Source organism: Dermacentor silvarum, chromosome 1, assembly GCF_013339745.2.
Source record: "Dermacentor silvarum isolate Dsil-2018 chromosome 1, BIME_Dsil_1.4, whole genome shotgun sequence".
NCBI classification, from domain to species: Eukaryota; Metazoa; Arthropoda; class Arachnida; order Ixodida; family Ixodidae; genus Dermacentor; species Dermacentor silvarum.
In genome coordinates, this window is record NC_051154.1 from 285,963,383 (window position 1) to 285,977,456 (window position 14,074).

A 14,074-nucleotide genomic window follows, 5' to 3' on the forward strand; every position below is an offset into this window, starting at 1 on the left:
GATAACTGTATACTTGAGAGAAGCAAAGACAATGGCTTTCGGTATTCACACGGGGTTAAAACCAGGCTCAGGAACGTCGTGCCTAATGATCAAGAACTCTTTCTTATAAGGCTATACGTCTAGAGATATGGCAAGCAATGTTGGCGCCCATTTTAATGAAGCATGAAGCAACAATATGGACCGATGCCATTTTCTTTCCTTTATGGAAATTACCTCCTCATTGAGGATATTGTGCAAAACTCGTGCGCATAGCTAAATATACTTTCAGAAAATTATTTGGCTCTTGTTGTTTTTCTTCTTCATATATTCCTTATATGTCAGCATTTCAGCAAAGGTATTCATCTCACCCACTCTCAGTTACATGTTACACTCTCAGGTCGATCAGATTACTTTTGTTTCCAGTATCATTCATCTTCGCTTTTAGCGTTTCCTTCAAATGCCTTAAAGGGACCATGAAACACTTTCTTAACGTAGTCAAAAAACGCTGGCGATCTGTAGACGAAGAGGCTCCTGCAAACATGCGAGCCAAACATTAGTGCACTGCATGCAACAAGGAATTTACAATCGCTTGTCAAAAACAGTCGAAAATCGCTCGGTCTCTCCTTGGTAATTTCGTCACGTGAGCTACATAGCGAACGGGAGCACGCAGCCGAAGAGTATTGATGGATTTTGGGATCGCAAGAAAATTCTCAGCAATACTATTATTGAAAATGTTCAGTTTGAAAAAAAAAATATACACACGTCTGGCGATCTTAAAAAGACCAAAAATGTATTTCACCTTTGCTCCTGCTGTCCCGATCGACGGTCGTTAAAGTTGCGTTTTCTCCTCCAATCGTGCGAGACGGCACCCAGCATACTATACATGCGTGACCTTCCAAATATTACGTGCCCGTTACGATACAACTCGCCAGTGCATATCGTCGTCTCTCAGACCACGCTTGACGCTGGCCCGCTTCTACACGCCTTGCGCCCGCCGCACCGCGCGAGCGGAAGCGCGCTCTCACTCCTGGCTAGACGCCTGGGTAGACGCAGCTTAACATCGAGCTATTGACCAGTGCTTCAAAATGAGCGATCTGGATTTGGCTACTATCCGTCGGAAAAAAGCTCGCGTGAGACAAAAGCCGATCCGCACCGCGTAGCAGGGCCAGATTGCAGCACACGAGCGCGAGCCCCAGCCCTGCTGCCGTGCCACCTCGCGAACGTTCCGCGCGCGACATCTGCGCGTAGCTGCTGCGTAGCGTAGATACCGCGGCCGCCACGGGGTGCCGCTCTGACATCGATTGATTGATTGATTAATTGGTTGATTCATTGATTGACTGAAATCCCTCCACATTGTAGGTATCCTATAGTCGCCGATATACGCATGCTGTGAAGCGAACCAGCACTCCAGCAGCTCACTCAGAATTGAATTGCCAGGTATATATGAACAACATCAAATTTAACCGACAGGTATGCCAGCTTCCTGCACGTCCCTGGCGCTTGGGAATTCGCGGCTTACTCGTCAACCCTTCACGCTCACTTGGCGGCAGGCGACGCCCGTTGATTAGCGAAGCAATCTGAGAACACGAATGAGGCGAACACAGGGCGTAGTCGGATGTGTACGGCCCCTTACATATGCGTATGCTCGACGATTTGTTAAGTGTGAGTTAATATTAGGCAGAAGCCCTCTTTAGGTGCCTTTGTAGGCGCCCCTGCAGACGCACTCGAACATTCATCAGCGTTGAGCTCGATAAAGATCCTGTTGAGCAGGATATATAATGGAAAGAGATAAAAGACTTTGCAAACATCAGCATAATTAAATGAAAAAGCATGAAAAATGTTTTTCTGTGTCGTCCGATCCAGTGCAAAAAAAAAGAAAAAAAAAAGAACGAAAAAACATGGAGTCAGCTGCTATCGCTGAATGTTACATAAAAGCCCACAGACATACTCTGACTGTTTTTGTAAATTGTTTTTGTAAATGTGCTTCCAAGTTAATAAATCAGCCACTGTTTTTTGAGAAAGGCGATGAAATGCTCCATTTATATTGGTTTTATTGGTTTTTCGCTGTTCCCAGAAACTGTTGACCGTAACGTACAAGATCAGTGATACTTGACCGACTTGGTAACGAACGCGCACCGAAAGCTATCGCTGAATTTTCCTTCCAAAGGGGCGCGTGGATGCAGACACTTTCCGCCAGGCTTTCCACCTTTAAGCTTTACAGGGTTACACTTTTATGAACGCGATCCGGGCAAACAGGGGGGAAATGCGCACACTTTGGGTATACCCTGCATACGGTTCCCACATCGGCTGAATAGAGAGACAACTGCTCGTGCAGATGCATCTATGGTATGAAATTAGATCATTATGATGACATTAACTATTTCATTACGCAAAACAAACGCAAGAGTCATTTTACGGAGTGGTTTTGGCGCAATTTTCAATCCACGCACCGGCGCCGTATAACGGATCTGTCCCAGCATCGTGAGATTTTAATCGCGGTCGCAGCCTCTCTGAGTCGGAAGTGTGCGGATCCTTGCTTTCTTGAAGCATCCACACCCTTCGTCTTTTTTTTTTTTTTACTATTCGTATTGCTGTTTCAAGCATAGTTTTAGCCAAGCAGCTGGTTAATATGTATTCAGAGTTAGTAAAGTGAACTGAGTGCAAATGAAACAGCAGTTGCGATGCACCGGACAGCAATTTCTGTTTTTATTACATCGACTAATGGACTAGAATCAGTGAATGCTCTTATTCGTCCCAGTAATTTAGGTAATGTTTTCTTTCTTGCTCCTTCTCTCTTTCCTTCTTTCTTTCTGTCTCTTCTTTATTTCTTTCTTCTTTTTTTTTCTTTTTGCGGAAAAACGACATTCCCTCCCGCTCTAGAAACGAGCTTCGTCGCGTCAGCGACAAAGCCCGTAGTGACAGCAAATTTGGATACGGTGAACCACAATCAAAAAGAACAAGTGTATGTGTGTGTGTGTGTGGGGGGGGGGGGGGGGGGGCATACGACGAAACAACGAGGCAACGTCGACCTCGATTGAGGAGTTTGAAGACGACGGCGGTCGAGACAGTTTGCGACGCATCCGCCAACACACGGGCGACGCCGCGCCGGTATGGGAAGGAAACAACGAAAAGGCATACGAGAACACTAACGACAACAAAATACCCCGAATCTCCGACGCACTGAGCGCGAAGAAAGCCGATGAAAAAATATAAGACAGTAAACAAAGAGAGACTGAGACCAAGCATAACGGCCGCCGCACAGTTTGGCGCCTCTATACTCTACGCTGAGCACAGCGAGCGTACGCCGCCAGAACTGGGGACGAAGCGAAGGCAGAGGGACGTCAATCCGCGCCTGTCACCGTCGCAAACCGTTAGAAACACGGAGAGACTGCAAAAAGAAAAAAAAAGCAGGGCAGAAGAGAAGGAGCCAGCGTTGTCAGCGAGCGCTGGCGTCTGAGAAGAGGAGGTGCGAGAATAGGTCGAGCGGAGAAAGTTCCATTGAAGAGCAGACTCTAACCCTCGATGGGAGGAGAGCCTCTCTTGTCGCGCTCCGACGAGAAATCTTTTTCACATCTACGCTGGGCGCTGCTGTACGCCTAACTCTGGAGCGGAAGAAACAGAGTTGATAGGTGGAAAGCGAGAGCGGGGAGGTTGGTGTTCAGGAAAGAAGGGTGTAGCATAAAAAAACGATACCAATGAACGAAGTCTAGAAGGGGGGAGGGGGGGGGGGGCGGGGTGGAAGCTCGGGTGAGCAGGTTTTGCGTCGTCATTTCAAGTTGACGCCTTCTATATAATACAGGCTCAGGCCCGACGAGCAAGGCCCTACGAGAATCTGAGGGAGAAGGGGGAAGGGGGGGGGGGGGGGGAGTCGGCTCGCTTCGGCTTGTTTTCTCAGAGCTGGCGGTCGAATCCGGCTTTCCCGGGAACATTCTGGAGTACCATCATTCTCCCGCCCACCGATCCCTTTCTCTTTCTTCCTCTTTTTTTTTTTACTCCTCTCTATTTGCCTTCTACGTCTCTTTCTTTTCGTTTTTTTTTTCTTCTTGCGCTCGTTTCATTCTCACGGACGAAAGCTCCGATGACTGCTCTTCCCTTATAACGCGCGACTGCTTTGGAGAGGCTGTTGCATGTGTCATGCTTACCATATAGAAAAAATATATATATATCAAGAAAGTGAGGACAGCGTCTTAGTTTTTATTGGGATTTCAAGAGGTCTATTGCGAGCGATGCGGGATCTTACTGCTCCCTTCGACCACTCTTTTCTTTCTTTCTTTTTTTTTCTCTCTTTCTTTCCCGTCCAATCGACTGGCGTTTCGATCTGTAGACACTATGTTGTTGTCACTACTGACGAGGATGCTGCTTCTGCCAGCCGGATGCTTTTCTCACGGCTACGCAATAAAAAAAAAAAAAAGAAAGAAAGAAGAAAAGAAAAAGAAAAACACGCTACGCCGTTACTTCTTTCTATCTATTTTCTTCCTGCTGCCCTCCTGGCTTTTCTGTGTCGACTGTTTTTTTTTATACTTTCTTTTTCTTTTCTCTTTTTTTTTTCTTTTCTAGCCACTCGTGCATTGCGAAGTCGCTTTCACTAGAGTCGTAAAGTTTGTCTCTTTCCGTGCGTCGCAACTTCACCGAATTAGTTTTCTTTCTTTTCTCTCTGTCTCTCTCATCTCCCTTCGCATTTCTTTCAGTGTTGCTGGCTGCAGAATAGCTGGTGACAAGCGATGCGCGCTGTCTTGCGCAAGCTGAGTTTTGCGGGATTCGCGGAGCGCCTCCACAGTCGATGCGACAGGAGAAAGACGTCGTATATGCGCTGTGCGTATGCGACAGAGATCACACGTGCGTGCTATAGTATACACACATAACAAACGCAGCAAACGTGCAACCCCGTTCCGCTGAGACACGAAATGTCGCTTTCCCGGCGCAGGCAAGAGAAATGCGAACCACTGGGAAGTTGTTCCCACGGGCCCGCGAACTCAAGAGTTTCGGCATGTGAGCGCGGGGCATTTCCTCTAAAATCTTCGCGCCAGCTCTGTGCACCTCTAAGCCGGTGCTGGAAAGCGCCACGAAAAAAAAGAAAAAACCTCGTTGTAACTCTAGCGGCGCGCAGCTCGCTCATGTTGGGCGACAACATAGAAATAAGTATATATTCATCATAGCGCGAAGAGATATGATGTAAAAAATGAAGAAAACAAAAATGGAACGGATGCTTCTTTTTTTTTTATTGCAATCTTCATCCACGAAAGTGATCAAAGGTGGTCGAGTGAGGGATGACACATGCTGTAGGCAACGTTTCGACAAAATGACTACGAGAAACGACGAGGTCCTGTCGTTTCGTGTCTCCGCTTCGTCTTCCTAGTTTGCGCCGTAGTAACTATGAAAGGGGCTTGTCATCGCCATGACGAAGACAGGCACCCTTGCGGAAACGTTGACTTCAGCGGACACCCCTTTTTCGACCACTATTATAGTCACTTCAAGTATTCATCGTTCTGTGAAGAACCTCTCTCTAGTTTGGAAATTCAGCTCTAAATTAAGACACATCCAGCGCTGTCCCCACAATTCTGAACTGCCCATTGCCCAAAGAACAAAAGCCGACTGGTCTACGTAAGCGTATTTATAAGAGAAATCATTCGTTCACCGACATTAACGAGTCACATCCAGAGGGATCATCGAATGGCAACTTACCCAGGTTTAAGAAAGTACCGGAATGTCACCGACTCGAAGTTCAACCCGAAGGTGTCTGGCACGATATGAACTTGACTACGTTCTGCACAAGTAAAAAAAAAGAAAGAATCAAAGAAAAATGCACCATTGTTTGAACAGTTTAGCGGACTTCGATGCGGAATCTCCGTAATGCCCTTTTGAAGAACTAACTTTGCGAATAAAGGGTCGAAATTGTTGAGAGCGAGCCAGCGATCCGGCCAACGCATGCCTGATCGACAACGCAAATAAGTGACGCCAATGACTCCGAGCTACTGTCGCCTGCGCTCACATTACACAGGGCGCGTGGACGCGCTTTTCTGTTTGTGCCGTATTTGCCTGTACACATGCACACTTACAGACTTAATGATTTATACAGGCTGTCGCCCGTAAAGCTGACGAACTTCTACGGAAGAAATTTCGGAACCGTATGCTGTTTATATTACGACTTACCGTCCTCTGCCATCCTATAAGAAGAAAGATTGCAATATTTTCTGCGAAATCTCTGTGAATGAATCATTGAAAGTCCTCCGCGACTGATATCCGTGTCTTACGATTGTTTCGAATGTCGAATTAACTGTGCTTTGAAGGCGGTGGTCATTTTGGCTCTGCCACCCTGTTAGTGCACGCCTCACTCTTCACCTTCCGCTTCGTAGGCCAAAAGCCGCTTTATTTCTCTGTTTACATTGCACACCAAGGGCAAACATTAAGTCAAGCTATAGTGATACGTTGGTCTTGCGAAATTTTCTAAGCATCAGTTTTCTTGAGAACGGGTGGTTCGTATGCAACACAAGAAAAAAAAACAAGAAAAATTACGCATACATAGGGCAGGATTGGCGTCATGACAGAGAGGTTACAGAGCTAGTTCTTGATGGCGACCTATATGTGCCATTTATAATGAGCAAATAGTAGTGAACACCTGATAAGAAAATGATGATGATGCGAATACTTACAGTTTAGTATTGCATCTATATCGTTCATCTTTGCGTGTGTAACGCCATTTTTTCTGTTAAAGCGATTATGTGTGTGCCTTACGTACTTTTGAAAACCACACCACGTGCATTTAAGGAAGCGTCTGCTTATTCTGTAGATTCGCCATCTAACACTGGTTCGCGTGGCGCTACCTAATTTGTGCAACCTAATGTTGTCTCTGCTGGTGCCAAGGATTCCACGAGCCGCCCTGCGTAATCTTTCATTTGGTTGGGGTGTTTTTCTGGGATGTTTTTCGAGGGTGTAAGTCATGGAGGCCGTAGCAATTGATGGCAGAACGTGGAGGTTTGGCAAGACGTCAGAGATCTCCAGCGCAGCGTGGAATTCTTGCGCAGCCCCGACCAGTAAATGAGATATCTACACTGATTCTCCTTGGTCAACCCTGTCTCCGAGAAACTTCTTCAATTCTGATTTCCTCAGCTACTAGACAATCGCATGTCGCCGAGGGAGCGCCGAGAAAATTTTCAATCTCATAATTATCACTACGGCTATTTGCTCATAGCATATACACTTTTAGTGTTCTCTGAAGTCTTTCGCTAAATCAATTAGTAGTGGATGGAAGAAAAGGCATAAACTCGGTAATTTTGGTAACTAACCAAAAGGAGGGAAGGGGGGCTTAACTTGGAGCATAAGAATAAAACTTGCGAATAAACTAAAGACCTCGCAATGAGCGATGGTGCAACAAATGAGAGGTGTGTGGTTGAGAGACGACAATGTGAAATGGAAAGAAAACGAGCCGAGCTGATTAGGAGACTAGGAGAAAGAAGTGGGAGTTGGGCTTGTCACGTAAGCCGTGAAGCAGATAACCGGTGGTATGTTAGAGTAGCAAAGTGTGAGCCAATTTAGGGGAAGCACAGTCAAGGACGATAGAGGAATAGGAGGTGGAATGCGATTACGAAATTTTCAGGCATTAGATGTAGTCAGCAGACACAAGACAGGGCATTAAATTGGAAGTCGCTGGGATAGGCCTCCATCCTGCAGTAGACCATACAATAGAATTATGATGATAATGATGATCATAATGACGATAATGATGTTTTTTTTTCTTTTTTAACTGTATACGTACGGTACGCCTCAAAAGAACGTGTCTGCGGGCGTAGTCAACACCACCTAGATAGCACAAGGCCTGCTCACTCCGATCCATGAGGTCATGCTACCGGGCCCGAAATTTCCATTGCCAAGCCTGGAGTGATGAAAGCGATGACGTCAAAATCGCCACGGCTTACTCGGGAGCATCCCCATTAGATTCCATGGCAGTCGCGCCAGGTATCATGACGTCATGGATCGGAGTGAACAGGCCTTGTTCTACCTAGGTGGTGTTGACGTAGTTGAATAAGAAGCGTTGCCAAAGCTGGGCTTTTCCACAATATCACTACTTGTAAGGAGAAGCCTGCTTTCACGTGTCCCAGGGTTATGCAGGTAGTATTCGTACTACTATATTGAAGGTATGCGCGTGTACCGGCCGCCGAAAGTGTTATTGTGGTAACAGTGTGCGCCATGTGCTGTGAAAGTACGGCATTCTCAAAGCTGATGACCATTACAACGTCTCTTAGCTAGGTGTTGAGCGTGGCTATAAATGGGCTGCATCGAAGACATCGAAACTGGAGCGAACCTAAGGGGCCTGAGTTTATGGAGCGTTTGAAATACCTTCTCAGACACAGTGAAAGCCCTTCGCAAGATGCCAGACATGAGCGGAAGGCAGTCGGATATGCGTAGAAGATTGTGTAAGCCGTCACAAGGCAACCCTGACCTACAGCGTACGTAGTTTCTGAAAGCTGTTGACTAAACTCGGTCATTCTAGCGCACCGCAGTACGAAGAATACACGGATTTCTTTGGTTCTTGCACATTTTGAAGCATCATTAATGGCGCACTGTCGAATCGGAAACTCGTTGGACGTTACTCTTTCCAATGTTTAGCTTACTAGGGGCAAGTGAAAATGGCATTACACGGTGGCAGGTCTCGACTACATATAATGCAATACACACATTTACATCGCCACCCTCGTAAGACTTGATCTCGTGTATCAGGCAAGGAAGAATCGTCTTTTCAAGAGTAATGCCAAGAATCACTGCTGAACCAGCTATGCTGCGTTCGCGTATTACCCGTTGTTGCCCCCGAAAAAGAAAAAAAAAACCGCAGACGTCATATCTCTCACAGTCTGCATTGCCCAGGCTGCTAACACCGCAGACTGTCGCGTGCTGACTGCGCGATAGTTAAACGGTAAGCATGTTCAGCTTCTAATTGCTGATTGTCACTGTGGCTTGAGTTCGATGTCCTGTGGTGACAGAAAAAAAGTGGTAATTTTTTTATCCCATATATTGAAGTTAACGCTGCATATTGAAGCGTCCTCGCTTTCGATCGGGGTTCCGGAGCATTACTATGCCAGCCGTAAGCCCCAGTAATAGAATGACTTGCCACAATGGAACGATATTTAATTAGTAAGCATTGAAATAAGATGAATTTGAAACAACGTTTATTTTGGATGGCAATCGTTCAAACGCATATGCAGCTAGCCTGCACCTCGGCGCGGCACATGCGCTTCCTACGATGGCCATCCACAATCTGAGCCATTACACCATTTCACCAATACAGCCGCTGCAGAATGATCCAACACTGCGCATGCGCAATGATTCTTGGACCCTACGACGAGGGATTGGCCGCCATGCTTGCTACATCAAAATCACGCGGTGGAAGCCGTTGGTACGTGCAGTTCATTACAGGTGGTGACGTGGTAGCATGTCGATGGCACGACAACGAAGACGCGACTACGGCGACATAACGAAACAGAAGGACAGATCAAACCCAGTTTCGAGTTCTTAACTGCTCTGAAAGTTGAAAAGGGTATGTACGTATATGTACATACAATTTAATCCTGCGAAGGCATTCAAACGAGACAGGAAACACGTCGTTTAGATCAAGACACGTGTTTGCTGGCGTTTCTTCCATCAATTCAGGAGCCGAATTCACAAAGATTTTCATTCGTAAATGCTCTTGTCATTGGCCCGTCGTCTTGCGGGATTGGCTGGAATTTGCCCTTACGAACAACTCCAGCGAAAAAGAGCTTTTTGCGAATACGGATCCTGAGCCATAACGCTGAAAGCTGAGCTTTGAGCACGACCGCAGCCCTCGAATCACCGAAACCGGTGATCGAAGACACCGAGCAATCTTGTAATGACGTGCCGTACACCGGGTCGTCATCCCGAACCTTTACGATCCGTGTCAAAAGACCGAAGGGGGAAAAACGATAGCATAGAAGCGTTCGTTATGGCCAGGAAAACTGGGCGGCTAATGCGATCGTTAAAAGCACCATAGCCGTTTCCGTCGTTTATGGCGGCAAATACACGAAGGAAGACCGCACGCGCGGACAAACCAACCGACAAGTGGGGGAAAACGAATAAAAAAAGAAAAAGCGAGGGTTTGGTGGCGGCGCGAGAACCGCAGCGCCGTAAACGTCAGCCTCGCATCTACCGCCGTGGACACAACCAACCACACTACGACATCCATCACACGTTAGCTGCAGGCAGGCAGGCACGCACGCACTCGCAGTCAAAGGCTGGCAGCAGAGCGGCCCCCAGCGGCGCCTGTGTAGACGCGTCAACCAGGCACGGGTCGCCGAAGACGGCCGTTATTGAAGCGATACACGCGCGTGGGCCCATGGTGACAGGCACGAGAAGCGAAGGGCGAGACCACCCCTCGTCTCTCCACCCATCAGGAGACGGGCGAACGAGCGGGCGACGTGGCTGCAGAGCCTTCTCGCGAGTAGCGGGCGTTGATTGCGAGATGGAGCAGTCGTTCCCCCCCCCCCCCCCCCCTTTCGCGCCTATCGAAGGAAGAGCGTCCGACGTCGGTTGGCCAACGTGGAAGGGCGACTTTTACAAGAGGCTCGTCTGCGATCCGCGATAAGCCGATAGTTTTCGGCGCAGACGAGAGAACGAGTTGGCCGCCGCATCACTCCCCGGAATCTTGCGTGCTTGTATATGTCTCTATATAGGATTGAGTATAGAACATGCAATTGGGGGCAAGACAGCGTAACGAGATTAAGGAGAACGGAGAAGGCTATAGTCGAGTTATGCTCGGCGACCGTGCGTGCACCGAGTGCAGTCGGCCAGAGAGACGCCGACGCGAAAGACCGGGCGACGAGGACGGCGTAAAAAGGCGGGAGTTTCCTCGATTAGCGATATTGACGCTTGCCGAGAGCTCAGAGGGTTCTATACACAAGTGGCACGAGGTTAGTGCGTTATAGAGTAGAGCTATATAGAGCTCCGAGATATAGGCGCGCAGCGTATCTCGAGCTGGAACGGCAGTTTCACTCTCGTACACGAGTGTATATGAGAGCGCCAGAACGCTGGACTCTCCTAGAAATCTGGCCGTCGACGGAAAGAGATGGGGCCGCTCAAGCGGTGAAGCGTCACCTATACGCCAACACACGAGCCGAGCCGCAATACGCACTTGGCGGTATGTCATCTTGGAATACTAGCTGTATGCGCAAGACGAGAACACAGAAGAGAACATGAACACAGAGACACAGCGCATGTTCCATCAACGTTGGACGTTCCATCAACGTGGGAAGTTAGCGCTTTGTCTCTTTGTTTCTGTTCTCTCCTGTGTCCTCTTCTTGCTTGCGGTGGACTAGTATTCAAACACACGAGACTCCTACATGCACATCGAAGCCCGAAGGACTGACTATAATCTTAAAATATTGAGGTAAAGAAGGCTTCACTTTAAAAAAAAAAGGAAGGCAACTCTTATGGCACATCTTTCGCGCTGCCTAACTAAATTTATTGTCCCACTCCTTGGCAGGTACAGGAGTCAACTGTCATAGAAGGTCTTTCGCTCGGCATGAATCTCTATCAAATGCTCCATTTGTACAGGAGCAAAATCATACACGGTCGGATCAACGGAGCTTGCCGTTCATAACACTGAATACGATGAATATTTTCATTGCCTTTCTGCTCTATGGTGGCTGTTCTCACCGATGTTTCTTTACATTCACCGAGGAGACGGGCAGAAGGTGACATTTCAGCAGAGTTCATTATATGCTCGCTCTTCATACCTATGGAGGTGGCGTACACTTACGTTATGGACGGGAGTAGCAAAAAGAGGCAATGTGGCCAGCGTCCGGGAGTGTTCATCGAAGCAGGAACAACACACGTGCAACCTTCAGTGCATGTTGCCGGTGCCGGCGATAGTGAGAGGCTCGATGCTGCAACCATTCCTCGGTGGTTGAAACACATTCGCCTTGGTTTCCATAGTGAACAGCCGCAGCGTGACCCAAAGTATAACGAGCAAAAGGAAGAAGTCGTTTCCAGCATCGCCCCTTGTGGTTTCGCGACAGCGCCTGCCATAATTTTTTGTGAGGCACGGACGTACACCTGTCCAATATAGAGATAGAGACACTGCAATGATAAGCCCCTGCCCCATGTGCTGCCACTCAAGGTGATGCAGAGGGGGTACACGAAGTACAACAGTGGTACATCGCGTTAATTACATGAATACTCCATGGCAAGGCAGTTCTATATATTAAAAACACTGTCAGCCCCTTCCACTGGGGTGGAGATGGAAGACCAGCGAAGCTGTACTATGATGGGAATTGTGTATTTCCAATTAAGACTATTGAGATGTGATGGTGTAATTGGTTGTTTGAACTATTCAAGAATGAGAAATATGTATGATCCGGTGGTTTTCATTTATTTAGTGACCATAGGGCACATGGCCATTTGGCCGCCACGGTACACCGCGATAGGGTGTACGGCAAAGGTTGGCACGTTCTTCACAAACATGTAACTAACGCCGCGCGCGTTCGGTGGGAACGCGGGTAATACGCCGCCGCCGTCGACAACAGTTCTGCACGTTGTTTGTGTGACCGCACACAACCGCTGTCAAAACGATGGCGTGAGCAAGCGGACCAGCAGCAGGGAGCGAAGGTTCATGCGGTCTATCGCTTCAACGGAAAAAACATAAATTATGGGGTTTTACGTGCCAAAACCACGATCTGATTATGAGGCACGCCGTAGTGGGGAACTGCGGAAATTTGGACCCCCTGGGGTTCTTTAACGTGCACCTACATCTAAGTACACGGGTGTTTTCGCATTTCGCCCCCATCGAAATGCGGCCGCCGTGGCCCGCTTCAACGGAAACTGAGCGGCGAAAGCACAGCGCATACAAAGGTAGGAGCCGTGTTGTAGATCGCTTTCTAGATACGGTGCGCGCGAGCGTCCGGCGCCTCGCAAAGTACAAGTTGCTCGCAGAGCAGAAGCCGCAACTCTTTCCTCCCGCGCTGCCTTCCCGCTGTCCTCCTTTCGCGTGGGAGATTGAGTCGCCAGTTCCCTTGCGCCCGGTCGCAAGATACGCATTTGGTGCCGCAGCTAAAGGTTGCCTGCCCTCCCTCCCTCCCGTCCCCCCACGGCCTTTCGCGCGACGGAAGAAGTGGCGTTTGCTCTGCGCCGTGCATTCGCTCCCCGTGAAATCGCGCATCCCTCGTGAGCTTTCACTCGTACCTACAGCATGCGGCCAATGAGAGTTTTTTTCTGCACCCGGACGCGACCATCGAAGAGTCAGCCCTTAACAGCTTCGCTGTAAAAAAAAAAAAATGTTACCCGTCTCGATCACTGTTACAGAGTAACATGCTACTCATGGGCGAAAGTGCGACATCCCAGAGAAGAGATAAATACCCCCAGAAATTAAAGGCATAGCGCAAATAGCCAAAGAGCCCTGCATCTATAACCACACCGCCGCGCTCGTCTGATAGTTTTCCTCAATCCCTGTTTGATAGAGGGAATGGCAGTGGCGATTACCTATGTCGAATAAGAGGGTAGGGGACAGTTGGTGATCGGTATGTCAAACTCGGGACCGGGGGAAAAGATAGTACAATTGAAACGGAAACTAATGCAGCGAAGTAGACAAGGACGGAGAAGGAGGAACACAAGGGCTGTACTTCCTACTGAGTTTATCGAATTATCTGTTTATTGAGATATACTTAAGAGCTTTTTAGTGATTTTTTTGTACATTCTGCGTATATTATTCCTGTATAGCACTTGATAGTAACGGCACTGCAAAAGGTGAGACCGAGCTATAGCGACGAAGTAGAGTAATAGAAGCTTCCTACGAATATCGCGATCCTGAGAATAATGCCCAAGAATTCCCTTCTCCTTGCAGAAAACGGCTTTAATTCCTCGTCGCATCTGATTTTTCCCACAGCGCTCCACAGACTCAAGTTTGCACCGACGACGCACAGCAGACACAAGCTCCAAGCTTGCACTCCTTCGTGGCCACACATTTCTAAGGTGTCACGCTGATACCATGACGTAGCATTTTTTTTTCTTTCTCCGCCAAGCGCGGACGCTATTCTTTTCCCCTCTCCATTCTCATTTTCACTATTTTTACGCATTTTCGCGAAGATTCCGTATT

At 48.0% G+C, this 14,074-nt stretch overlaps 1 protein-coding gene across 1 annotated transcript in view; it reads left to right on the forward strand.

The window, feature by feature from the left end:
* The window catches only part of LOC119437190 (PR domain zinc finger protein 8), an 89,977-nt gene that overhangs the window by 55,681 nt on the left and 20,222 nt on the right, over positions 1-14,074 (forward strand). The gene's annotated exons all lie outside the window — the stretch shown is intronic.